This window comes from Notamacropus eugenii, chromosome 3, assembly GCF_028372415.1.
Source record: "Notamacropus eugenii isolate mMacEug1 chromosome 3, mMacEug1.pri_v2, whole genome shotgun sequence".
NCBI lineage: Eukaryota > Metazoa > Chordata > Mammalia > Diprotodontia > Macropodidae > Notamacropus > Notamacropus eugenii.
In genome coordinates this window covers 30,830,512-30,856,405 of record NC_092874.1, presented here as the reverse complement: position 1 = coordinate 30,856,405, position 25,894 = coordinate 30,830,512, and positions in this window count along the sequence as shown.

The following is a 25,894-nucleotide window of genomic DNA, read 5'->3' as shown; positions in this document are numbered from 1 at the left end:
CACACAAATTTTGCTTTGACATTTAATGTGACTTTGTAATGTTGCTCAAGTCACAAACTCTCAGCCTCAGTTTTCTCATCTGTAAAATAGAAATAATAATAACACTTCCTCTTTGCTGCAGAGATCGAAGGAGATACTATGTGTAAAACACATCGCTAACCTTTAAGTGCCACATAAATGCTCCCTATTATCATTGTTATTATTCAGTTTCAGTAGCTTCCTATTATCTCTAAGATCAAATCCAATCTTCTCTGGTATTTACAGCAATTAACAACCTGATTCATTTATCTTTCCAGTCTTATTTTACATTGTTCCCCTTCCCACACTCTTGGCTCCAACCCAATTGACCTTCTTGTGATTCTCACAGAGGACATTTTTTCTTTAGCCTCTGTACTTTGTCCATGCTATTCCTCTTTCTTTGAGTAAACACCTTCCTAATGTCAGTCTTCTAGGATCCCTGTTTTTCTTCAAGGCTTAACTTAAGTTCAGTCCCCTACATGCAACCCTTCCTGATACCTCCAGCTGCTAGAGCCTTGCCTTAATTACTTTGAGTAGGAGAGCTAGTCTTTGATCATTCCCCCTCCCTTGCCCAGAAAGCCCATAATAACAAGGTATTAATGGGGTGTTAAACTCACTGTAAAAATGTGACCACATTTATTGATCTCCTTTATGAAGTGTGAGCATCTTTCTCTGATGAAATTAAAGGAAGTAATTTCATTGAATAAGCAAAAATGAGAGAGATGTAACAGAACTTTAAATAATTAATCTCTGAGTGAGATTGGAGTTTATGTAAATACGGGTTTGGAGTATTCTAGAAGTGGAAGAGACCCTGGGAGCTGGGAGAAGAAACTTTTTCTCTCCCCTCTACCCACCATCAACCATATCAACCTGGAAGGACAAAAAAAGTTTAAGGACCAATGAGTGAGCAGAGAGAGCTACAAACCCACCAGAGAAGCATGGATACCAAGAGGTCACCTGAGGGAGGAAACAGTTTAAAGATTTAGAAAAGAGAGCTGGCTATGTGTTCAAAAGAGACTTTGCCCTGATAGGGTAAGATTTGCGACACAGAGAAGGTTGCAAAAGGAGAAGCAGAGCTCTTAGACTCTACAGGTCCAGATTTCTGAATTACCTTGGCACATTTATTCTTTTTTAAAAATGACTTTTTCACTTTTCACACAAATAAAATCAGATCTAAGCAATTGGAAAAATATTAATTGTTCATGGGTAGGCTGGACCAATATAGCAAAAATGACAGTTCTACCTAAATCAATCTATTCAGTGTCATACCAATCAAGCTGTCAAAAAATATTTTATAGAAATAGAAAAATGATAACAAAATTCATCTGTAAGAGTAAAAAATCAAGGATATCAAGGGAATCAATGAAAAAAATTGCAAAAGAAGGTAGTCTAACCCATATCTCAAACTGTATTATAAAGTGGTAATTATTAAAACAATCTAGTACTGGCTAAGAAATACAGTAGTGGATCAGTGGAATAGATTACATTATAGTAAATGACCATAGTAATCTGTCAAGCACAGGGCTTCCTAAACTTTTTCCACTTGTGACCTCTTTGCATATTTTGGTAGCATTTGTGGGCATTTGACTTGAGGGCCATAACAGTGCAAAGTTCAAATACTTTGTTTTCAGAACCAAGGCTGCAGTGAAGTTGCATGATGCAACATGGGCATATGTTGCCAGAAACACTTCGAAGTCACTATACATTTGATTGTTGGTCATTGCGCATTCAGAAAACTTTGCTATTGCCAGTTTTTTAGCAATCCCATATGGGGTTGAGACATAGTTTAAAAGTACTGAATTAGTATATGATAAACCTAAAGATCCAAGCTTTTGGAACAAAAACTCTTTATCTGACAAAAATTGTGGAGAAAACTGGAAAACAGTATGGCAGAAAGTAGGTATACACCAACCTCTCACACCATATACCAAGATAAAGTCAAAATGGATCCATGATTTACACCTAAAGGGTGATATCATAATCAAATTAAGAGAGCAGTGAATAGTTTGTCTGTCAGATTTATGGATAATGGAAGAATTTAGGACCAAAGAAGATATAGAGAGAATGACAAAATATAAAATAGATAATTCTGATTATATAAAATTTAAACGTTTTTGCACAAACAAAATCAATGCAAGCAAAATTATAAGAAAGGCAGAAAACTAGAGAATAGGCGGAATTTGCAATAAGTATCTCTGATAAAGCCCTCATTTCTGAAATATATAGAGAACTGAGTTAAATTTATAAAAATACAAGTCGTTCCCCAGTTGATAAATGGTCAAAGGATATGAACAGACAGTTTTCAGAAAAAGAAATCAAAGCTAGCTATAGTCATATGAAAAAATGCTCTGATTCACTATTAATCAGAGAAATGCAAATTAAACAACTCTGAGGTACCACCTCATACCTATCACAGTAGCTAATCTGACAAAGGCAATATTTAATGTTGAATGGGATGTGGGAAAACTGGGACACTAATGCACTGATGGTAGAGTTGTGAACTGATGCAATCATTCTGGAGGGCAATTTGGAACTATGCCCAAAGGGCTAGAAAACTTTGCATATCCTTAGTACCCAGCTAAGTCTATATCCCAAAGGCATCCAAAAAGGGGGAAAAGGAGCTATTTGTACAAAAATATTTATAGCAGCTCTTTTTGTGATAGCTAAGAATTGAACATCAAAGGAATGTCTATCAATTGGCGAATGACTAAACAAGCTGTGGTATATGATTGTAATGGAATGTCATTGTGCTGTAAGAAATGACAAGCAGGATGATTTCAGAAAAATCCAGACTTACATGAACTGATGCATAGTGAACCAAGAGAATGTTGTAAATAGAAATATTGTTCAGCGAAGAACTATGAATGACTTAGCTATTCTCAGCAATACGATGATCCAAGAGATAATCCTAAAAGATGAATGATGAAGCATACTATCCACCTCCAGAGAAAGAAGTGAAATTGATGAAATACAGACTGAAGCATATTATTTTCACTTTTTTTCTTTTATTTAAATCTTCTTGTACAAAATGACTAATGTGGAAATGTTTTACATGGTTGTACATATATAACCGATATCTGATTGCTTAAACAACTCAGGGAGAGGGGAGAGGAGAGAGGGAGGGATAGAATTTGGAACTCAAAGCTTTAAATAAAAATGGTTTTTAAAATTGGAAAAGAAAAGAAAAAAATGACATCTTTTACATGCGTTTATAATCTGTCCTTTCTACCACCCCAGTGTTCCACAAGAACAGCAAAATACAAACAACAAACAAAACACTTCTCATAGACATGTACAGTACAGCAAAACAAATTCTCATGTTGACCGTGCCCATTACATTTTTTAATCTGTCCCCTTTCTGTGATAGCGAAGATGAAAGCCTTGGAGATTAGAAGGATGGTGGTACCCTGGACAGTAACAGGGAAGTAGTGAAGAGGGGAAGGTTGGGTGGAAAGGTGAGGAATTCTGTTCTGGATGTGTCAAGTATCTGAAATGAGATTTGAATTTTGGGCTCCCTGAATTCAAATCTGATGCTTGCCATGTTTCTTCTCAACAATTCACATTTACAGAGTGCTTTAGTTTCCCCAAAGCTATATATATATACATATATGTGTATGTGTGTATGTATGTATGTATGTGTGTGTGTATATATATACATATATATACAAACCCAGATCCTTCCAACCAGATGCCCAGTGGCCTATGGTGAGCTAGCATGGGATGACTTCTCCCAGCAGAATGGGCAGACTGAGAACAATTTATTCCATTGGCTGTGAAGGCAAGAAGCAGGTGCTGTGGACTGCTTAGAGCTTGGTCAGGCATCAGAGACACCAAGTATCGCCTGTTGGCCAGACTTTTGTCTTGCCCTTGGAATCCAGTAATTCTGGGGGAGAGACTGAGGCTGATGACTTTGCCATCTTTGCCTTACTGTGAACCCAATTCCTAAGCAAGTCAAGACATGACTCGCCATGATGTCACTGGTTCTCTTCAAAAACTAAGGGCAGACAACCACATGGCATGACATGATGCCTTTGAAGTTAGGATCTTCACAGGGTTTGTAAGATACTAAATCAAAGAAATGCCACTGGTTCATTTGCTTTTTTTCTAAAGACTTAAAGCCTGGATTATTCAGCCAACTACAAGTTAAAACCCAAGTCAAAATCATGGTAACATGAGTGGCACATGCACTAAGAATGTTTCATCCTCATATCCTCTTTCAACATTGCGAGCATCTCTAATTCCTCTGGGAATGAAGTAAATATTATCATCTCTGGGAAAGAACAGCAAGTGAAGAAACATAGGTGGGGTTTAATGTTCCAGCAAACAGAGTCAGCTGCAAATTCAGCAAATCAGAGATGAAGACTTGAGATTCCTTGTGGCTGGGACAATGTATGCTACTGTGCACCATTCAAGACCTTGGCTGTGCAGAACTGATGGATCTTTGGAGATGAAAGGTGCCTCAGGTTAGAAACACTGCCCCCCCCTCCCCCCGCCCAGGAAAGGTGATGAAAAACAAGCCTAAAAGACAGTATGGGTCGAGTGTTGGCCTTGTATCCACACTGGGGGCGGAGTGGAAGGAAGTCAAACAATGGCTTCATTCCTTTCTGGAGGACTCTCATTTCAGTTTACTCTTCCAGATGTGAGGAAATTACCATGGAACGTGCTTGGTCAGGCAGCACTTGTGCTAAAACTGGGATGTTATAGAGATCAGCACAGCCCTGGGCAAGGGGAGCATACATATTCAAGAAGTTTTCTGTATTTTTTCATCTCCGTTGTGGAAAGAACATGAATTTTTTCCTATATAACAAATATGAGAGATTATTAAGGGCAAGAGAGACACATTTGACTACTTTAAAATTTAAAAAAATACATATATACGACAGAAATTATAACTAAGAAAATGACAGAATGGAAAAATATGACAGATTTGAAATGTATAAGGAACTGTTAAAAGCTTGCAGAGGCCATACCCAGTCCACGATGGATAGTCAAAGGATATGAATGGACCATTTTCAACAAAGGAATAACAAATTGTTAATAACTGATTGAAAATAAATACCCCACTAATCATAATTAAAGGGATGGAAAGTTAAAACAACTTTGAGATGGCGAGTCACGCCCATCCAATTTGCAACAATAATTGAAGACAAAAAAAATCCCAAATCTTGGATGTTGGGGTAGGCCCATGGACTTGCAAGGTCACATGATATGTTTGGAGAACAATCTGGTAGTTCACAATTAGAATTACAGAAGCAGTTGTTCCCTTTAGTCCAATAATTCCATTGTTGGTAAGTCCTGAAGTGTTACGGAAAATAGAAAAATAGCTATCGGTTCCTGGATTTTTATAATAGGATTATTTGTAATTTTAAAAAATAAAATCTTGGGAGGCAAGTATCCAACTGCAAATTGATCAACTTGGTATGTGATTATAATGGAACTCAATTCAATTAAAGCCAATAAGTGTGAGGAATAGAAAAAACCAGGAAGACCTGAAAGAGTGAATGAATGAATAATTGAATGAATGAATGGAAAGCTAGTTATTTACATATGTTAGCATTGGGGTTACAAAGGAAGGCTGTCTCTGGCTTTTAGAGCTCTTAGTGGACTTAGAGTCAGGAAAACCTGAGTTCAAATACAGCCTTAGACACTTACAAACTGTGTGACCCAGGGCAAGTCTCTTAACCCATCTTCCTCAGTTTCCTCAACTGTAAAATGAAGATAATGATAGTGCCCATCTCCTAGGCATTATAAGCATAAAATCAGATAATCTTTATGAAGCACTTAAAACATTACCAGGCGCAAAACAAGCACTGAAGAAATTCTTGTTTCCTTCCTCAAGAAGCTTGTGTTCTAATGGGAGACACAGCAAATACAGAAGAATTGTGAAAGAATGCAAAGCAAAAAATGAAATAAAGATGAAAAGAAAAAACTACATGCCAACTATAGTTATAGAAGACATGAAGTAAACAAGAGTGAATGGACAAAATCCAGATGGAGAGTAGAGGAAATGACTGAAAATGTGTGATATTTTATGCTTGCAAACAAGTCCGTTTGAATTTAAATAGTTACTAAGTAAGTTCACTGAGTTGCATTGATTTTCAACATTAAGATAATAACCTTTGGGATTTGAGGGAGTTGGGAAACAGCTCTGGCATGACCTCTATAGCTCTCCCTCCTCCCTTTCCTTCCCATATAGGTGCTTTTCCTTCCTCCTCTAATAGTCATGGAATTTGGGGCTGGAAGGAACCTTGAAGAGATCCCCTAGGGCAACCACCTTATTTTACAGAATTGGAAACTGAGGCTCAGAGGTCAAAAGTACAAAGGCAGCAGGTAGCAGTGGTAGAATTTGAACTCCAGTGATCTTCACATTCTAGCCCCATTCTCAAACCACAAACCCTTCCCCACCTTCCCAGAGAATCCAATTTCCCTTTCTCAGTTTCTCAAGGCCTGAGTTACGCAAAGGGTAGAGACAAAGGTCAGAGTTCTTTCCTGTGGAGACCTATGGCCTGCCGGTGATTACCTGCTCATTTTTTTTCTTAAGGTCATAAAGACACATCAAGTCCATAATCACAGAGTGTGGGCAGGCAAGACAAAATGAGATTTAGTGAATGATCACACCTAATCTGATGACTTCCCTTTTCCTGGAGGCCAGCCCTTTCCAGAGGAATGGCGGGTGGAGGCAATTATCAGGGCTATTCATTCAAACAAATAGTTTCCCAGCACCTATTAGAGGTATTGCCCAGTGGTTTCCTGAGGAGTGTTAAATCACAGGATTATAGAATCTCTGAATTAGAAAGAACCTCAAAGGTCACCTGGTCCAATCCATTCCTGAGCTAGGTGGGTGCCCTGTAAGGCACCCAACAAGTGGTCTCCCAGCCTTTGCTCCTAGACCTCCAGTGAGGGTCTTCCCTCCTTCCTGTTCGACAATTCTGTTCTACAGTGAGAGGGTCAATTATTTAGGGATCCCTGCTTTCTGGAAACTTCAGCATGATCCCTAAAGGATTTTACAATCTGAAGGAGGGGGCAAGATTCATTCAGAAAAGTCATATGCAGATTGGGTGCTGAGTGAGTAGACTGATTCTAGTCAGTCTGTACTCTGGGAGTTCCAGGGGAGAACACTGTAAATTGTGTGTGTGTGTGTGTGTGTGTGTGTGTGTGTGTGTGTGTGTGTGTGTTCATGTGTTCATCCTTCATTGCCAGAGAAGATCTGCCATCAGAGAAATGATGACATGACTTGTACTTGACTTTGTTTTTTGAGTGAGGGGGTGCTGTGCAGGTCACCAGCCTCACTTCTCCTCCTGAGCCATCTGAATCCAGTGACCAGATATTCATCAGGATGCCTGGAGATGACCCAGGATGAGGAAATTGAGGGTAAGTGACTTGCCCAAGGTCACACACAACTAGTGAGTGTCAAGTGTCTGAGGTGAGATTTGAACTCAAGTCCTCCTGACTCCTGCACTGGTATTAATAAGGGAAGGAAGGAGGGGGAGGAAGAAAGGAGGGAGGACTCCCTGTGTTCTCTTAGAGGGATATAATAGGTACATGCGTACATAGTGCTCCAGACTGATCTCATGTTGAACCAAGGAATGAGATAAATGAATGCCCAGCTCAGGTCCCTCACCTACTTGGTCCTAGCACTTTTCTAAAGCTAATCCAAAATCCGAACTACAACGTCATCCATCCAATCCAACAAACATTTACTGAGTGTCTAATAGGTGGCAGGCTCAGTGCTCATCACTGGCAATACAGAAACAAAATGGAAACACTTCCTGCCTTCAAGGTACTAACCTACCAGGGCAGTGATTCCCAACATCCTTATTCCATGAATCCCTTTCAACAAAAAGGATAATTCAGCATGATACAATATTCTTTTAGATTTATTCATTAAATGCTTACAATGACTACAAGAACTTTTGCCCCCAAAAGCATCAAATTAAAAGATACATTATGTGCATCATTATATAAAATTTTATTGTACCTACAGTTATGAAAACTAAATATGAAATTGTGAAATTCTAATCATAAAGTAATTGCAGATATTTACATAGGAAATTCTGTAAGAAGTAAAGGAGTAATCTAGCAAAATCGCATATCCTATTATCTGCAGACTTCATATTTATATTTCTTTATTTTACAAATTTAAAGATAAGTATCTTTTTTAATGAAATAAATTACAAATTGGAAGATGTTCAACATACTATAATATCAGAATGGGAAAAGCAACAAGCATTAATTAAGCACCTACTGCATATCAGGCATATGCTAAGTGTGCTACAAACAGTGTCTTTACTGAATCCTTAGAAGAACCCCCATGAGGAAAGAGCTATTATTATCCTCATTTTACAGTGGAGGACACTAAAGCTGAGAGTGGTTTAGTGACTTGCCCAGGGTCACATAGGTCAGAAGTATCTAAAGTTGGTTTTTAATTCAAGTCTTCCTAACCCTAGGCTCAGTATTTTCTCTACTTCTCCAACTGGCTGTGTCCTAATAATCATATATAAACTTAGTTTCAATGTTGGACTTTTTTGCTTGAACAAAGATTTGCAATATTTGGCTCAACACCAGACAAACACTTAAAACTTAAATCTGGCTCTGCATCAAATGTATTTCTGTATTTTTATTTAGAAGAAAAATAAAGTGAAAAACAAAAATAAGATGAAAATGATTGCTCAAACAAATATGTGATGGAAAATGGTAGGCAAATGTTACAAGCTCTCTTGCTGAGAGATGGCGATTCATTTTTTAAATTTTTAGCCACACGATGCAAATGAATGATTATATAAACAGAATATGTTAATATATAACTATAAAAATATAATATAATACATAATAACCATATAAATATATGATATTTACTTTTCTACTGGCTAATGATGTGTCGTGTTAAATGATAAATGTATTTAAAGATCAATGGCATATTTTCCTTCATTTTAAACAATGTTTATTATAAACTGACTTTTGTAAGGAAAGACTCCCTTCAAAAGTGACTCTTTTCTCTTCTGCCACTAGCACACTGGCTGCATTCTTCCAGAAACTCTGCTGAATGACCAATGCTGCAAGCCAGCTTATTTGAAAATCTGCAGACAATGAATAGTAATGTAAGTGAAGATAAGTTTAAATTGGAAAATAGCTTTAATACTGCAATGAGAGGCAAGATGAGGTTTATTTCTGCTGAATGTTTGTGATGATCTGTTGGTTTTGAGATGGCAGTATAACAAGTATGCTCAGAAACCATGATTCTGAAACATTCTGATATTTGCACTGCCAGAACACAAACATTTATAGCATCTTGATTGCATGATTATACTGCTAACGAGGTACAGGGGAACAGAGGGAAAGAAGGGAGCCATTATGGTACATTGAACAGCTGTGAATGAGGGTCTGCACATGCATCTGACCATCCTTTGGCAGTTGGTTTTCACTCAGATGTTGAACCCATTTGGAGGTTTGGAAACAATTTGATGACAGATTAAGAAACTGCAAGAACACATTGTACTTAGTCTTAAACACTCAGAGTTTGATGTAGTTGCTGAATGAACACCTAAATTGTTGTGTACATGATTATGAAAGCTTCAGATTGCTGCTGAAACAAAACTTTAATGCTTTCAGTATTCACATGCTTACTGTCACAGAGGAAAACATTTTTTAATATGATTGGGCAATTATTTGCTGCTTAACATACCATCAAAGAATTTTAGTCATGAACCCCTTAGACTGTAATTGCAAACCTCCAAGGTATTTGTGAATCACTAAATGGGAACCATTGCACTAGGGGATAGGTTAGAGTGAGATATACAACCTTTACACAGAGAAATAAATATAATATCACCTGAGAATGGAGAGATCACTAAGAATCAAGGAAATCTGAAAATGCTTTATGAAAGAGGTAGCACCTGAGATAAACTTTTTTGTCATTGTTATTTTGTGCATTTTAATTAAGTCTCAACGTTGCCTTTGGACTTAGAACATGCTTTTATAAATCAAAAATATAAAAGTTTTGTTGGGAATAAAAAAGGTTCACATAAATGTTCTGCTTTTAGTAATAGGGCATGCCCATGTTGAAAACTGAGAAAATCTATAACTCCAAAATATTTTTACCCACAATCTGTCAGTTTACCTAAGATAAACCTTTAAGAAGGCTTAGGATCCTAAGAGGAATGGAATGAGAATGAAAGGCATTCCTATGCCTGAGGAAAGAGGCCTGAGATGGAGTGCCCAGCGTAGAAAGTAACAAGAAGGTCAGTGGGACTGGAATGTGGAGTGTGTGAAAGGGAATAATGTCAAATAAGTCTGGAAAGGTAGACCAGGCTATTTAGAGATTTGAAAATCAAGCTGAAAAGTTTGCATTTTATCTGGGGGGGTGGGGGTAGGGTGATAAGGGGCCAATGAAAATTCTTAAGCAGAGAAATATGGTCAAACTTGTGCTTTGGGGAAGTTCATTTTGGCACCTTTGTGAAGGATGGATTGGAGAGAGGAAAGACTGGGAGTAAATGGTCTAACCAGAAGGCCATTGTAACAATCTCTAGATGTTAGTGCTGTGTTTCATGATTATCCCCTACAAAACTTTAGTCCTATAGCCATCTTGCTCAGATTTATTAGATATGTTTATAAAGATTATTTCTGACTTGTAAAGTCAAAGTGAAAAATGATAGTGTTTTTGCATGGATATAAATATGTGGCTTACGTGCTGGTGTCTTTTCGTTCTTAAAATGATTTTTTTTATCCTATGAAATGTGACTAGTCATATCCTCCTTACTTGCATAGACAGGAAATCGAATTTCATTTCTACCTCTAAAAAGGAAAAAGGAAACTCAGCTCTGGTACTTTTACAAAGTGGATGCAAAATGTTACCTGTTCATAGGAGGAAGAATCAGAATTTGCTAGGTAATCTGTTAACACTGTCATAAAGTTTTATTGAATTAAGACAATCATGTCTCAGATTTGTAGGTCACATCTCTTTAGAGAACTCTGAACATTTTCCTATAGATAATCCCATGTGTTATAAAACTCCTGTGAAGTAAGGTAGGACAGGCACCACAGTTCCCATACAACAAAACCCGTATGTAAATCCTCAACCTGTCTCCTCAGACCGTTGAGAATATGATTTACCCCTGCAGGGCTTTCTCTTTGTACAGTCAAAGAAAAAGTCTTCTGATCATTTTCCCAAGGAGCTCTTTCATCCATGCTGTGTGATACCATTTGAAAGCCCAACTGTCCCTGTGTATTCAAAGATAGCAGCTTTGAAGAGACAATTTCTTGGCTTTTCATCTCTGTCTGAAAATCAGTTTCATACTTGGTATATGATAAATGTTTGAATATTTTAAATGGTCCTAGGCATAAGAAAAGCCTTAGCATTAACAAGGGTCTGCTCTTATCTACTGTCCACACATGAAATGTGCAACATTAGCTCTCTCTGACTGGTGACGCACACTGAACAAATGGAGAAACTCGTTGACTCTTGGTCATCAAAGAGCATTTGTTAAGGGCCAGTTGAATTAATCACATATGATCACTTTCTTCTGAAGAAGATGGCATCAGGTGGTAGAAAGAGCACTACATTTGGATTCTGAGAATGACCTGGTTTCAAGTTTCACTCATCTCATTTACTACTTGTAGGACCAAATCACTTAATTCACTGGCCTCAGTTTCTTCATCTGTAAAATGGCCTGAGGTGGATTAAATGACTTCTGAGATCTCTTTCAGATCTAAATCTATGATCCTGTGACCTATGAATAGCTGTTATGGCTGCAGAAAGAAGAGGAAAGAGATAGGCTAGCTGTCTTCCAGTAACTGAGGGGCTGTCCTGTGCAAGAGAAGTTAGTCTTCTTCTGCTGGCTCCCAAAGGGCAAAACCAACCTGATGGGTGGAGGTAACAAAAGAAACAATTTAGGCTTCGTGTTGGAAAATTTTCCTAATGATTAGAACTGTGCCAAGGTGGAAGGGGAAGGTGAGCTCCCCTTCTTTGGGGTCTTCCAGCAGAGGCTACATAATTACCCATCACATATGCTGAACGAGGGATTGCTTTTCAGATGGGAGGCACACTTGATGCCTTCTGAGGTCCCTTCTGACTCTCTAATTTTGTGATTCTGTGAATGGCTACTATTATAGCTGCTGCTTCTGTCTAATCCTTAAACTTTTTTTTGAAAGAGAAGAGAATAAGAATCTGAAAATGAAAGAGAATGTAGCCCTTATCAAAGAAATAACGTATGCAACTGGTCTTTATTCAGTATTTTTCAGGGGGAGTAAATATTTTCTATTTGACTGCGGCATTTCCTAATTTTGGAGAAAGTAGAGTGTGGCAGACGAAGATGCCAGACTTGGAGTCTGGAAATCCTGGACTCAAACCCAGCCACTTTACTAGCTTTACTAGCTATTTTACTAGCTTTACTAGCTACTTTACTAGCAATAGGACCCCAAGCAAGTCATTTTGTCTCTCCGAGCCTCAGTTTTTTTCATCTGTCACAGAGGGACAATAAAGTCTGTAGTACCTTCCTCATAGGGCTTTTATGAGACTCAAAGGAGAGAATAGGCATAAGGTGCTTTGTTGTCCTTAAAGCTCTATTTAAATGCCAACTGTCATTATTATTTCATTTTTAGAAAAGGGAGATGTCTTTCCTACGTTCAGCATCTACATCTCTGAAATCTCACTGAGGGAAATTGGCATGCTGAGTAATTGCTGTTGGATTGCTCTGGTCTTATCTTCCCTCAGATACCACTTCCTCTACCTCATACTCGCTCAACCACAGTCCTACACAGGCTTTGCCCATACCATGTGCAGATCACTGTCTTTGGTCTGACTTGCCTTTCTAAAGTTAGATTAGAGGGTTTGGTGGAGAATAAGAAGAGTACCTCCCATTGAGATACCAGTTTGAGGTTTGCAAAAACATTCTCCCAACCAACTTATGAAATAGGTTATGTAGTCTTTTTATCCCCATTTTGCAGATGAGAAGACCAGAAGATGAGAAGGCTTAGAGAGGTTCAATGAGTTTCCAGAATCACATAACAACTCCTAGTAAGTGTCAGAGATGGGATTTTAACCCAAGCCAAGTCCTGGACTCAGTTGCATGGCACCGATTCTATTATTATCACCATCATTATCCTTATTAAAATTTCATTCTCATAAACCTTAGAAAACTAGTTTCAAAGACAGAAGGACTTAGATTCACTCCCACCTGAGCAATCCTCTTGATGCTCTAGGCAGTAAAAGTTGTAGAGGTGATCTTTGGAATCCCAGCTCAGCCCATTTCCTCTTCCCTTTTGATATCCCTAGCTCATCTTTCTCCATGAGGTTCAGGTAGAAATGGTCCTGGGACTTAGGGCTATCCTGCCACTCTTCTTTTATATTTAATATTCTACCAACTTACACAAATGGATGAAGACACTGGTTTTTGTTGTCAAAGGAAAGTATTAGGATGTAAGCTCATCCTCTGTGGACTTGCTGCGAGCTGCTCAGCATGACTCCAGCGAGCAATGGGACAAGAGGCGTGGTAATAGCCTGCTTCCATGTCCCTGATCTCTTTGGCTAAGTTTCTATATTGGGAAAACTTGGGGGGCCATGTAGGGTCAAAATTACGAGGAGTTTGTATGTCAATATCTATTATGGTGTTATGTATGTATATTATGTCTGGGTAAGTGGGGGCAACAGTGTAGTCTACAGTAATGATCTCATTGCAGTACAGTTTATTGGTAGAAATATCTGGGACTTTTGAGGTATGTATTTGGAGTTTGAAGATTTGTCTTCTGTCAGTTCAAGAAGAATAGTGGAAATCATTCATTCTCGTTAAATGCTTACAGCCAACTCTAATGTGTTCCACAGCTTCTATTATTTTCTTGCGTCAACTACATTGATGACTAAGCTCTGTGTCCTTGAGGATACCATTCTGCTCTTTATGTTAGAAATGTCTGGGTCCAGAATTGCCATGTTCAACCCCTTCATTTCCACAAACAAATCTGTATGATTCAGCCTTTGTCCTGTGCTTCTTTGGTGACATATTGCTGGCTGAGTTCCTATGGATGGTGTCAATGAAGGGCCTCTTGATTCCATTCTGGGATCTTAGCCATTGTGAGAGCTCTATCTGGAGGCAAATCCCTTTTGGTTACATTTCACAAGTCAAATGGCAGGGGCATGTTAACAGCCTTTACTATCAAAAGAATGAATTTATGAATGAGCAAAAAAGTATCCATTAATTGTTTACAGTGTGCCAAGAACTGGGCTAGGTAAGTACAGGGGCTACAAATAGAAAACTCTGAGTAGAGAAGTGATTGTCCTCCCATTTTAATTTGGAATGGGATCCATACTTAGTTCTATGTATGATGATGGAGAAGACAAGAATAAAGATTTATTAGGTGCCCACTATGTGACAGAGACTGGACTAAGTGCTTTACAAATATTATCTCATTTTACCCTCATAACAGTTCTAGATCAGTGCTTTTATCATTCCCATTTTTGTAGTCAAGAAAACTGAGACAGTTGGCAGTTAAGTGATTTTCCCAGGGCCAAACAGCTAAGTGTCTGAGGCTGGTTTTGAACTATTTTTTTCCCAACTCCAAGCTCAATGTTCAGTCTACTGCACTATCTAACTGCCTTCTTAATGCATTTAAAGCTAGGCAAAATCATAATGGACTTTAAAATGTCATTCTCGGAAATGCCACATTTTATATCAGCTCTTAACATTATTGTGTTTATGACATTTTTAAAGCAAAGAACAATTTTCCATATGGACGTTAAATACTGTAGTGTTGCTGCTATTTTGGAGTCATGAGTGCAGAACTGAGTCAAAGTCTGTGCAATAACCAAGAAAAGCAGTATAGATGTCATTGCACTTCCAGACAACTTGCTTAATAATTACTGAATCAATGTTAAGTTGTCCTTTAAACCACTGGGACATTGTGGCATATCCTTTGCACTCCTAGTCAATATATTGTTTTCCCATAAGTGTATGTATGTGTGTATATACATATGCATATATACATAATATATATACATTTTCTATGTGTGTTTGTATATACACACACATATATATGATACCTATGTGATATATCTGTAAATGATTTGCATGAAGTACATTATTGGCCCATTTTTGGAGGGGTCACTGGTGTTACATATTGATAATAGACACATGATGCCTTCTGTTAAGAAAGGCGAGATCATCCCTGCTTCTGAGCAGGTGGTAAAGTGCTTTGCCATGAGTTACTGTGAAGCATTTGAACCAATAATTATGGCTTTTGTCTGGTTCTACTGTTTTCTAGTTTTGCAGAGAAGTTAGTTGCAGTCACATTCCTTGATGTAGTTCATCTGTCTTTCATCATATGAACAGTGTGAAGATTTTCTCTTTCTTGTTTGATCTAAAGTGTTGTTAGACTTTTTGTGAACAAATCAATGACCAGAAACTTCTGCGTCATCTTTTTGAGAGTTTCTTTCACTTTTGAATTCTTTATTTCTCCCTCCTTTGTAGTAAAATGTGTGATGGATGTTGAAATATTTGTCTTGTTCACTATACTGTTTTGACTCCTTGTAGCACCTTAAGGTGTTGGCTTTTGCCTTCAATAATTAGTTTTATTATTATCTATTATATATTACATTATTATTCATTCTTTCCCTCTCCATCATAGATTAGCCCAATAGAGTTTACCATATTAGCAGTCCCTCTGTGTCTTTTGAAGCTGGAATTCATCCCCCTTTCATCCTCTCTCCTGAATCAAAGTTTACAGATGGTTCTCTCCCCCGCCCCCAGCAGTCTTCATTTTGTTTCCAATATTCCCATCACTTCAAATACTATCCTCTCTACCTCTCTAAATTCCCTCAGATTTCAAGGTCCAATATAGATGCTCCCACTGCAATAGAGTCTTTGTGAGTTACTGCTGTCTTCTTACCGTGAAGGGAGCACTTACTGTCTACAACTCTTATTTGCTAAGTAACTATGTGTTATCATTTCATTTTTCATGTATTTCCAATAACAATAATTTTTAAAGTAATAGCTTATATTTCTGTAATACTTTAAGGCTGGCAGAGTAATTTTCTTCATAACAAACCTGAGAGGTCAGCATTATTTTCCCCATTTTCCAAATAAGGAAACTGAACCTGAGAGAACTTTAGTGGCTTGCCCCATGTCACATAGCTAATCAATGTTTGAGGTAGGATTGCAAGGTGGATCCCCTCAGTCTGAGTTCAAGACACCAAACTATCTCTCAATTTGTTTTTAAGTCAATCAGTTTGTAAATTTCTTGAAATAAGGAACTCCACTTTGTCTCTGTATCCTTCACAATGGTCCTAGCATCTTGCACATGGTAGATGTTGAATAAATACTTGTCCACTGACAAACTGAGCATCCTTCTAACCTTTAGGCTAGGCAAAAGGGGGTGGGGATACATACAAAGTCACTTCATCATCTTGAGTCTTAGATGTATATGATGAAAAATAAAATTGTTCACACAGAAATATCTATTCTGATAGTTCATTCACTCTGGTTTTATTAAATGGAAGTGACACTTTCAAATAAATTGAGGGCAAGCATGTATTACTTGGTATTCTTTATCTGTTCTGTATATAGACAACCAACTTTTGATGAACTAGTGGAGAAAAGGAGACTTTCAAGGATAATTGAAATCTGCAGGACATTGCCTCAGCCTAAGAAGGCATTGTTGTCAAGTCAAATGAATGAGCATTAATTAAGCACTTACTGTGTCCCAGGCACTGCACTAAATTCAGGGAACACAAAGAAACCAGAGACTTACATTGAATATTGGTTCTGCTACTTACCACTTATGATAAGGGGTCACTCCATCCTCCTTGGCTTTGATTTGTTCATCTGTAAGATGGAAGAGCAAACCACTCCAGTATTTTTACCAAGAAAACCCCCTATGGAGTCATGGAGAGCCAGGCACAATTGAAACAACTCAACACCAACAATAAGATAGAAGGGCTCAAGATGGGAGAGTTGGACCAATCTCTAAGGTAGCATCCAAATGTCCAGGTAATAATTTCTATCTCTTCACTCATAAAACCTTCTTCCAAAGCTTCTCACAGGAAATAAAAATGGTATGTGAGCTTCTCAGTCTCACCCTATCTTTCCTTCTGCAGGATGTGGTAATGTCTGATGAGATGCACAGAAAGGTTCTGCTGTACTCTGGTGTTGTTCAGAAAAGCAAGGTCCTGACATAGAGACAGTCAGCAAGGAGTCAGTAGTCCAGGTAGGCACTGCCATAGCATACCCACCATCTTGGCTTCCAGGTGTTAGAAACCATACAAGACCCTACAGGCTATGCTGAGGGTCACAGGCTTGATTCAATTCTCTGGATAGACACACCACATCTGACCTCTTCCCTCTTTCAATTTGGGGAAGAGATTTGACCACAAACAAGTGCCCAGTACTAACACTATAATTTAAAAAAGTTCAGGTGGAGCCAAGATGGCAGAGTAGAAAGACGCACATACACATAGCTCTGAACCCACAACCCATAGAACATCTACAAAAAAGTAACTCATGGCAAATTCTGCACCCAGAGGCCACAGAACATTGGAGCGAGGGAGATTTCTGTTCCAGAGAGACCTGCAAACCTCTCGTGGAAGGTCCTTCACGCTGCGGACTGGGCGCCGGGACTGGGAGCTGAGTGCAGCCCTGCCACGGCCGCGGCACTGGGGGAAGGAGATCCGAGCGGGCTTCAGGGATGGAGTCTCCAGCGGCCATGCGGGTCCCTGCACCCACGGGTGGCAGGGGTCGGTGAGAGGGTCTCTTTGGCGGGATGAGAGGGGAGTGGGGTGCCCCCATAACTCAGGTCCCCTCGGGAGGCAACAGTGGAGACGGGAGCAGACCTGGGCTCCCCAAGCAGGCAGGAGCCCAGATCCATTGTTGAAGGTCTCTGCATAAACCCCCTGAGGGAACAGACCCCATGAGGTGGCCCTGCCCCTACCTGAGCACCTGAACTTAATCTCACACTGAATAGCAGCCCTGCCCCCGCCAAAAGCCCTGAGGCTGGCAAGCAGCATTTGAATCTCAAACCCCAAGTGCTGGCTGGGAGGGTCCGGAGGCGAAGTGGGTATGAAGAGAACATTCAGAAGTCAAATCACTGGCTGGGAAAATGCCCAGAAAAGGGAAAAGAAATAAGACTATAGAAGGTTACTTTCTTGGGGAACAGGCATTTCCTCCCTTCCTTTCTGATGAGGAAGAACAATGTTTACCATCAGGCAAAGACACAGAAGTCAAGGCCTCTATATCCCAGCCCACTCAGTGGGCTCAGGCCATAGAAGAGCTCATAGAAAATTAAGTTAGAGAGGTGGAAGAAAAGCTGGGAAGAGAAATGAGAGACATGCAGTCAAAGCATGAACAGCAGATCAGCTCCCTGCTAAAGGAGACCCAAAAAAATGCTGAAGAAAATAACACCTTGAAAAATAGGCTAACTCAATTGGCAGAAAGAGGTTCAAGAAGCAATGAGGAGAAGAATGCTTTCAAAAGCAGAATTAGCCAAATGGAAAAGGAGATTCAAAAGCTCACTGAAGAAAATAATTCTTTCAAAATTAGAATGGAACAGATGGAGGCTAATGACTTTATGAGAAACCAAGAAATCACAAAACAAAACCAAAAGAATGAAAAAATGGAAGATAATGTGAAATATCTCATTGGAAAAACAACTGACCTGGAGAATAGATCCAGGAGAGACAATTTAAAAATTATGGGCCTACCTGAAAGCCAGGATCAAAAAAAGAGCCTAGACATCATCTTTCATGAAATTATCAAGGAAAACTGCCCTGAGATTCTAGAACCAGAGGGCAAAATAAGTATTCAAGGAATCCACAGATCACCGCCTGAAAGAGATCCAAAAAGAGAAACTCCTAGGAACATTGTGGCCAAATTCCAGAGTTCCCAGATCAAGGAGAAAATATTGCAAGCAGCTAGAAAGAAACAATTCAAGTACTGTGGAAATACAATCAGGATAACACAAGATCTGGCAGCTTCCACGTTAAGGGATCGAAGGGCGTGGAATAGGATATTCCAGAAGTCAAAGGAACTAGGACTAAAACCAAGAATCACCTACCCAGCAAAACTGAGTATAGTACTTCAGGGGAAAAAATGGTCTTTCAATGAAATAGAGGACTTTCAAGCATTCTTGATGAAAAGACCAGAGCTGAAAAGAAAATTTGACTTTCAAACATAAGAATGAAGAGAAGCATGAAAAAGTAAATAGCAAAGAGAAGTCATAAAGGACTTTACAAAAGTTGAACTGTTTACATTCCTACATGGAAAGGCAATATTTGTAACTCTTGAAACTATTCAGCATCTGGGTACAGGGTGGGATAACACACACACACATGCACATGCACACGCACACACACATAGAGACAGAGTGCACAGAGTGAACTGAAGAGGAGGGGATCATGTCTTAAAAAAAAAATGAAATCAAGCAGTGAGAGAGAAATATATTGGGAGGAGAAAGGGAGAAATGGAATGGAGCAAATTATCTCTCATGAAAGAGGCAAGCAAAAGACTTTTTAGTGAAGGGAAAAAGAGGGGAGGTGAGAGAAAAACATGAAGTTTACTCTCATCACATTCCACTAAAGGAAGGAATAAAATGCACAGTCATTTTGGTATGAAAACCTATCTTACAATACAGGAAAGTGGGGGATAAGGGGATAAGCAGGGTGGGGGGGATGATGGAAGGGAGGGCACGGGGAGGAGGGAGCAATTTGAGGTCAACACTCATGGGGAGGGTCAGGATCAAAAGAGAGAACAGAAGTAATGGGGGACAGGATAGGATGGAGGGAAACATAATTAGTTCTTACACAACACTACTATTATGGAAGTCATTTGCAAAACTACACAGATCTGGCCTATATTGAATTGCTTGCCTTCCAAAGGGAAGAGGTGGGGAGGGAGGGAGGGCAGATTGGCAGACAGGGGCAATTAGAACGCTTGGTGTTTTGGGGTGGGGGGAGGGGACAAAAGGGGAGAAAATGTGGAACCCAAAATTTTGTGAAAATGAATGTTAAAAGTTAAATAAATTAATAAAAAAAAAAGTTTGACATTATTATTTTAGAACTTGTTGGGGGTGTAAGCTCAGTTCCATGTGGACAGTCTTGGGCGGGTAAAGGTGAGAACTTCTAAACCTTAGAGTTCTCATGAGGCCCCCCAGGGAACAGCAGGGAATTGAGGTGTGAGACTGAGCTATCTTGTGCATTTCCGCCTCTTCCCATGGGAAACGTGATGGGAGAGAGCATCCCCGCCCTCAAGATTGGCCCAGATCTGAGCACACCTATTGTTATCTAACAGGCACGCTATTCAGGTGCAAACTATGCGGCAGGAGAGCTTAAGTAGAGTCAGGAAAGCCTGAAGGCGTTCTTAGCGCTGAGGGGCCCTTAGAGGACAGAAGGCCCCTCTTCCCTCTTTCCTCTCTTCGCTCTTCCTTCTCCCCTCTCTCCCCACTTCCACTTCCACTTCCAATCTCTTACTGTAAGATCTTTGCCTCCTGGAGAGATTCCTCGCTCCCCAGGAAGAGTTCCCCCTGCACATGTAACCAAGACCCTGAATAAAGCCTAACCCTTGTTCGACTCTGGAAAGTCTCTTCTCTCATACGTTTATCCAGTTTGGCCAGCCGAAGACCTGCGATAGGTAAGGTAAGACTCGGGTAGCCCTCAGGCCTCTAGGCCTGGCAAGAACTGACTTCAGTTGTGGGGAGCAAAATATAAAATAAAAACAGCAAAACATTCCTCAAGGGAACCTCCATACTTCACTCAAATGGAAGAGAAAGAGGAAGAGATCCTTTCTAATATCCAAATGAAAGAAGTAGGAAACAATGTGACCATACCTGGTCCCCTGTCAGTGGTTAAGACTAGAGCTAAGATTGATCCTTAAGCACCTTGTCCTCCTCTAACTAGGAATGTGATCTATTCAATCTCTCTGGCTCAAAACCACCCCTCCCTCATTACTGGGATGCCCCTTCTTCTCAGAGGGTCATTGTCTTATTAAGCAAGTTACTTAAATTATATAAAAGCACAGTAAAGATAGAGGTATTCACTACAGGCAAAAGAGATATGTAACAGAACATTCCATTCAGTCCTAAATCCAACCCTTCCTAAGGAAAAAAAAATCCATTGAGGCTGGAGTAGCTCTCTTTCCTTCATCTCCCAACCACAGGATAGCATCAGAGAGGAATTAACCAGAGATCTGTGGCCTATCTCCCCATGAAAAGGAGCTAGGAATAGGAGCATGTTCATTCAACATGCTAAGGTTTGAAAACATCATTGAAGTTTTTGATGATTTTCAGCTCACAGGTGAAGCTCCAGGTCCACTCGATGATGCTCCAGGATGCTGGGGAACTCAACTCCAAGACCTGAAACTTTTGGTATTTCAAGCTGTCACCAAAGACCTCGGCATGGAAACAAGGATGACTCAATCACCCCAGTGACTTACGCCCATGTGGCACTGGCTAGCTCTCAGAAATCTCAAACCCTGGCAGCGTCAGGGGAACAGGTGCCATCACAGCTAGCCTTGTTTCTCTCCAAGAGCTTTTATTCCAGAAGACAGCTAAAGAAGAGGGTAGAGGTTGGCCCTTGGAGTCAGAAAGACCTTGGAGCTCCAACCCAGCCTCAATTATTAATCTGTGTGACTGAAGGCCATTCATCCTCTTCTGGGACACAGTTTCCTCATTTGTAAAGATGGTGATTGGACTGAATGACGTCCATTCAGCTCTGGAGCTACGATCCTTTGAGGAGCAGCTTCTGAATTTCAGATTTCAGAAAGCAGGCACAATATCATTTCGAATATCTTCACTCACCATTTCATCGAGTGTTAGCGATCCATCAACGCTGGTTAGGGTTCCCTCTTGGTCCTACGTTAGAACCTGTGATCACTAAATCCATGTTCTCACTTCAGCAGACCATGTGTCAAACTCTCATTGCCATCTCTTAGTCTGGGGGAATTGCCCATGTTTGTATAGTGAGGATGTGATTCCATTCCTCAGCTTTCAGGAGGCACTAAGGGGAAAGATAATTGGGGGATTTCCCTTGGATGTGACTGATGGATTTTGCCGGGTGACTGTGGCCCAGGATATATATCCCTAGTTTGAGTATTTGAGGATGGAGCTTATAGATTTGAAGCTGGAAGGGACCTTGGGGACCTTTGAGTTGAACCCTCTCATTTTACAGATGAGGAAACTGAGTTGAATAGTGACTTGCCTAGAGTCACACAGCTAATAAGTGTCTGAGGCTGGATTTGAACTCATGAAGACAAGTCTTACTGACTCCAGATCCAGTGCTCCATGCACTATGGCTCCCCCAGCTGTTCTTATGTTGAAAGAGGCCTTCCTTGGCCTCTTTGGCTCAGTAATACTGACTGACATGGCCAGAGAGTATAAGAATTGGATGTGAGGAAGGGGAGCATTCCAGGCATTGGGGACAGTGGATACAAAGGACCAAGATGGGAGATGGAGTGTTGTGTGAGAGAACAGCCAGCTGTTCTTATATTATTCTTAAATGTGGGAATATCATTAGCTAATCTTTCATCTCAGGTGTCCAGTTAGATGCTGAGGTCAGTAGAGTATGAGACTTGAAGTCTAGAAGACCTGAGTTCACATCCAGTCACAGGTACTATGTGAACCTGAACAAGTCACCTAACCTCCCCATCTGTGAAATAGGGATAGTGATAGCACCTGCCGAATAGGATTGTTGTATCAAATAAGGCAACTTGCAAACCTTACAGTGCCGTACAAATGTTAGATATTATTAAGACCTGCCAGTTGCTCCTTCAGCGACTGATTCAGAATCTCCCCTGGGTCTTTCTCACTTTTCCCGCCCCCCTCTTTCTGAGATATCCCCTTCCTTTCTCTTTCTGACTCATCCCTCACCCACACATCCTCTTCATACCTTCCTAAGGTACTACCCAGAGACCACATGTCTTTCCCCGTCTTTCTCTATCCCCCTGCCAACAGAACATTCTATTTCCTGGCAGGCAGTCAGTCATCCCTTACGTATTTATGGCCACAAAACAACTGCATTTAAATAGAGCTTGTGATATTTCAAACCAAAGGGACAGATGACTGTGATTAGTCAATCAACAAACAGTTGTTGCAGGCTTTCCATTGGCACCATGTTTAGTGCAAAGCAAAAGTTCTTTCCCAGAGGACTTTAGTTTAGTTTATTAGGGGGACAAGATAGATACAGATAAACCAATCGGTTATACCACAAGACTAGGGGAGTTCAAGACCAGATTTCTGTCACTGGTCCTTGACAAAGGCCCTTCACCTCTCAAGGCACTGTTGTAGTAAAGAAAGTGGGGGTGGGGAGGAGTGGGGGACAGAGCTGACATCAAAGCTCCCTCTGAGACTCCATCCTTCTACGAGTGGCATGGCCAGCAAATGCTCTACAAATTCCAGTATTAATCACTGGCAAGTTTGGTACACGCTTCACATAAGAGAAACTGACATTTGGTTGTCACTGTGGGATGTGCGTGGTGATTTGCATACCTTATGTCCTCTCCAGTCCCACATCACCAACTGCTTATTACACATTTCAGTTCAATGTCCCATAGTCATCTCAAACTCAATAAGTCCAAGACAGAATCTGTTTTCTTTCCCCAAGAAGCTTCTCCTCTTTTGGCTTCCATGTTACTTGCACCAACATTCTCCCAATCCCTTGGGCTCACATCCTCAGTGACATCCTTCCCTCCTGTCTCACACTCAGTTCCCAGATTTTACCACTTTCTGCATTCTTTGCACTTCTCACTTATATCCCGCACCTGTCACCCAGGTGCAAGCCATCCTCACCCCTCACCTCAACTATTGCAACGCTCCTGTGTTGGGTCTCCCCACCTCAAGTCCCTCACAATTCCCATCCCTTCTCCACTCAGCTGCCAAAGTTCTCTTTCCTAAAGCATAGATCACTTTCCAACTCAATAAACTCCAATGTTTCCTATTCCCTCAAGGATCCAACATGAATTCCTTTGTTTGGCACTTGAAGTTCTTCACAACTGGGACCCTTTCTATCTTTCTCTTCTTCTTACAGATCTCTTCCTTCCTTGGCCTCTTTGGCTCAGTCATACTGACTGACATGGCCAGAGAGTATAAGAATTGGATGTGAGGAAGGGGAGCATTCCAGGCATTGGGGACAGTGGATACAAAGGACCAAGATGGGAGATGGTGTGTTGTGTGAGAGAACAGCCAGCAGGGCTATGTAGCTAGACTGTAGGGGGCCTGGTTGGGAGTAATTTATCAGGAGCTGTTTCAGCACCTAGTGATTCCAGATCTTTGGGGAAGGGTGAGTTAGAGGGCTGGGATGTGAACTACTGAGGAGTGAGTAAGTACAGGCAAAGTGTCAATGAATAGAGAGAGGTCTGCTGAGGAAAGCCCATGATTAGAAGAGTCAATGTTTCAGCCTCATCTTTAACTGACAGGTAGGGCTGGGGGAAGGAGGGAGGTAAAAACAGGAGCTGAGCACCTCTGTTTGGATGTGAGTCTGAAATGAATGAAGACATCTGGTCAAAGACATCTGTCCTTGGATAAAGCCAATTATCTCCTCAGTAAAAGGCAGCTGGGTGGCACTGAGAATAGACATGGAGTCAGGAAGGAGGCCTGAGTTCAAATCCTGCTTCAGACACTAGCTGGGTGACTGTACAAGTCACTTCACCTCTGTTTGCCTCAATTTCCTGGTCTGTAAAATGGGGATGGCAATAAGAGTTGTTGTGAGGATCAACTGAAATAATATATGTGAAGTGTTTTGCAAACCTTAAAGTGCTATATAAATGCTAATTGTTATTAAAAGGAAGGTTAATTATGGAAAACCCCTGCTATTCTGGGATGTGAACCTCGGTCCCTTGGCTCCTCCCCCCAGTACTTGCCTGGCATGGGAGGCACTGGGCTATATATACAGTAGAAAGAACAAGGAATCTGGAGCCAGAGAGTCCTCATTCAAATCCCTACCCTGACACTTGCTGACTGTGTGACCTTGGACAAGTCACTCCCTATCTGGGTCTCAGTTTACTCCTTTGTAAAATGAAGACCTCAGGTCCCTTCCATCTCTCACTCTATGAGCCTGCATGCTCACATAAGTCTCTAAAGCAGGACTTTAAAGTTCACTTGATCTCTTGTGCCAGTGTGTGAGCTGGATTGATCTCTGGACTGTCATGGCTCAGATGTCAAAGCCCAGGCGCCAGGGTTTACCACATGCTCAAATCTGGACACTTGCACTGGGCATCACGACTTATTGGCTAAATACCAACTCAACCTACCAGATGTGCCATTGTGAAAGGAAAATGTCTGTTTAAAAGAAAATATGCCAAGGTCTTAGCAAAACTGAGCTAGGTTTTCTCTTCCTTAGCTTGAAATTGGGGAATGACGAAGGAGCTGATGGCTCTCATTCTCTCTTTTGCACCCTCTCTTCTCTCAACTTTTCCCCTTTCCTCTCTTTTCTCTCCTCTCTTTTTTCTCTTTCCCCCTATTCTCTTCCCTTCTCCTCTCGGTTTCTTTTCTCTCCTTAACTCTCTTCCCCTCTTTTCTCTTTTCCTCCTTTTCCCTCCCCTCTCTCCCTCTCTTCCATCTCCCTCTTCTCTCTCTTCCTTCTCTGTCTCTTCTCTCTCCTCTTTTCTCTCTCTCCTTGCCCTCTCAATTCTCCCCCTCTTTCATGTTTCCCTCCCCTCCTCTCTCTCTGCCTCCCTCCCCCTTCCTCTGTCCCTTTCCGTCTCCTCTCTCTTTTTCCACTCTTCCTCCCCCTCTCCCTTCTCCCTCCTCTCATCCCTCCCCTCTCCACACCCCTCTCACTATCCCCCCACCCCTGCCAATTTACAGGCTTGCTCCAGCTCACTGCTTCCATGATGAGCTATGGAAATTGTCTCTGCAGCCAGCTGCTTAATTCCACCAGAAATCTATTGGCGGGCGGAAGCCTGTCAGCAGA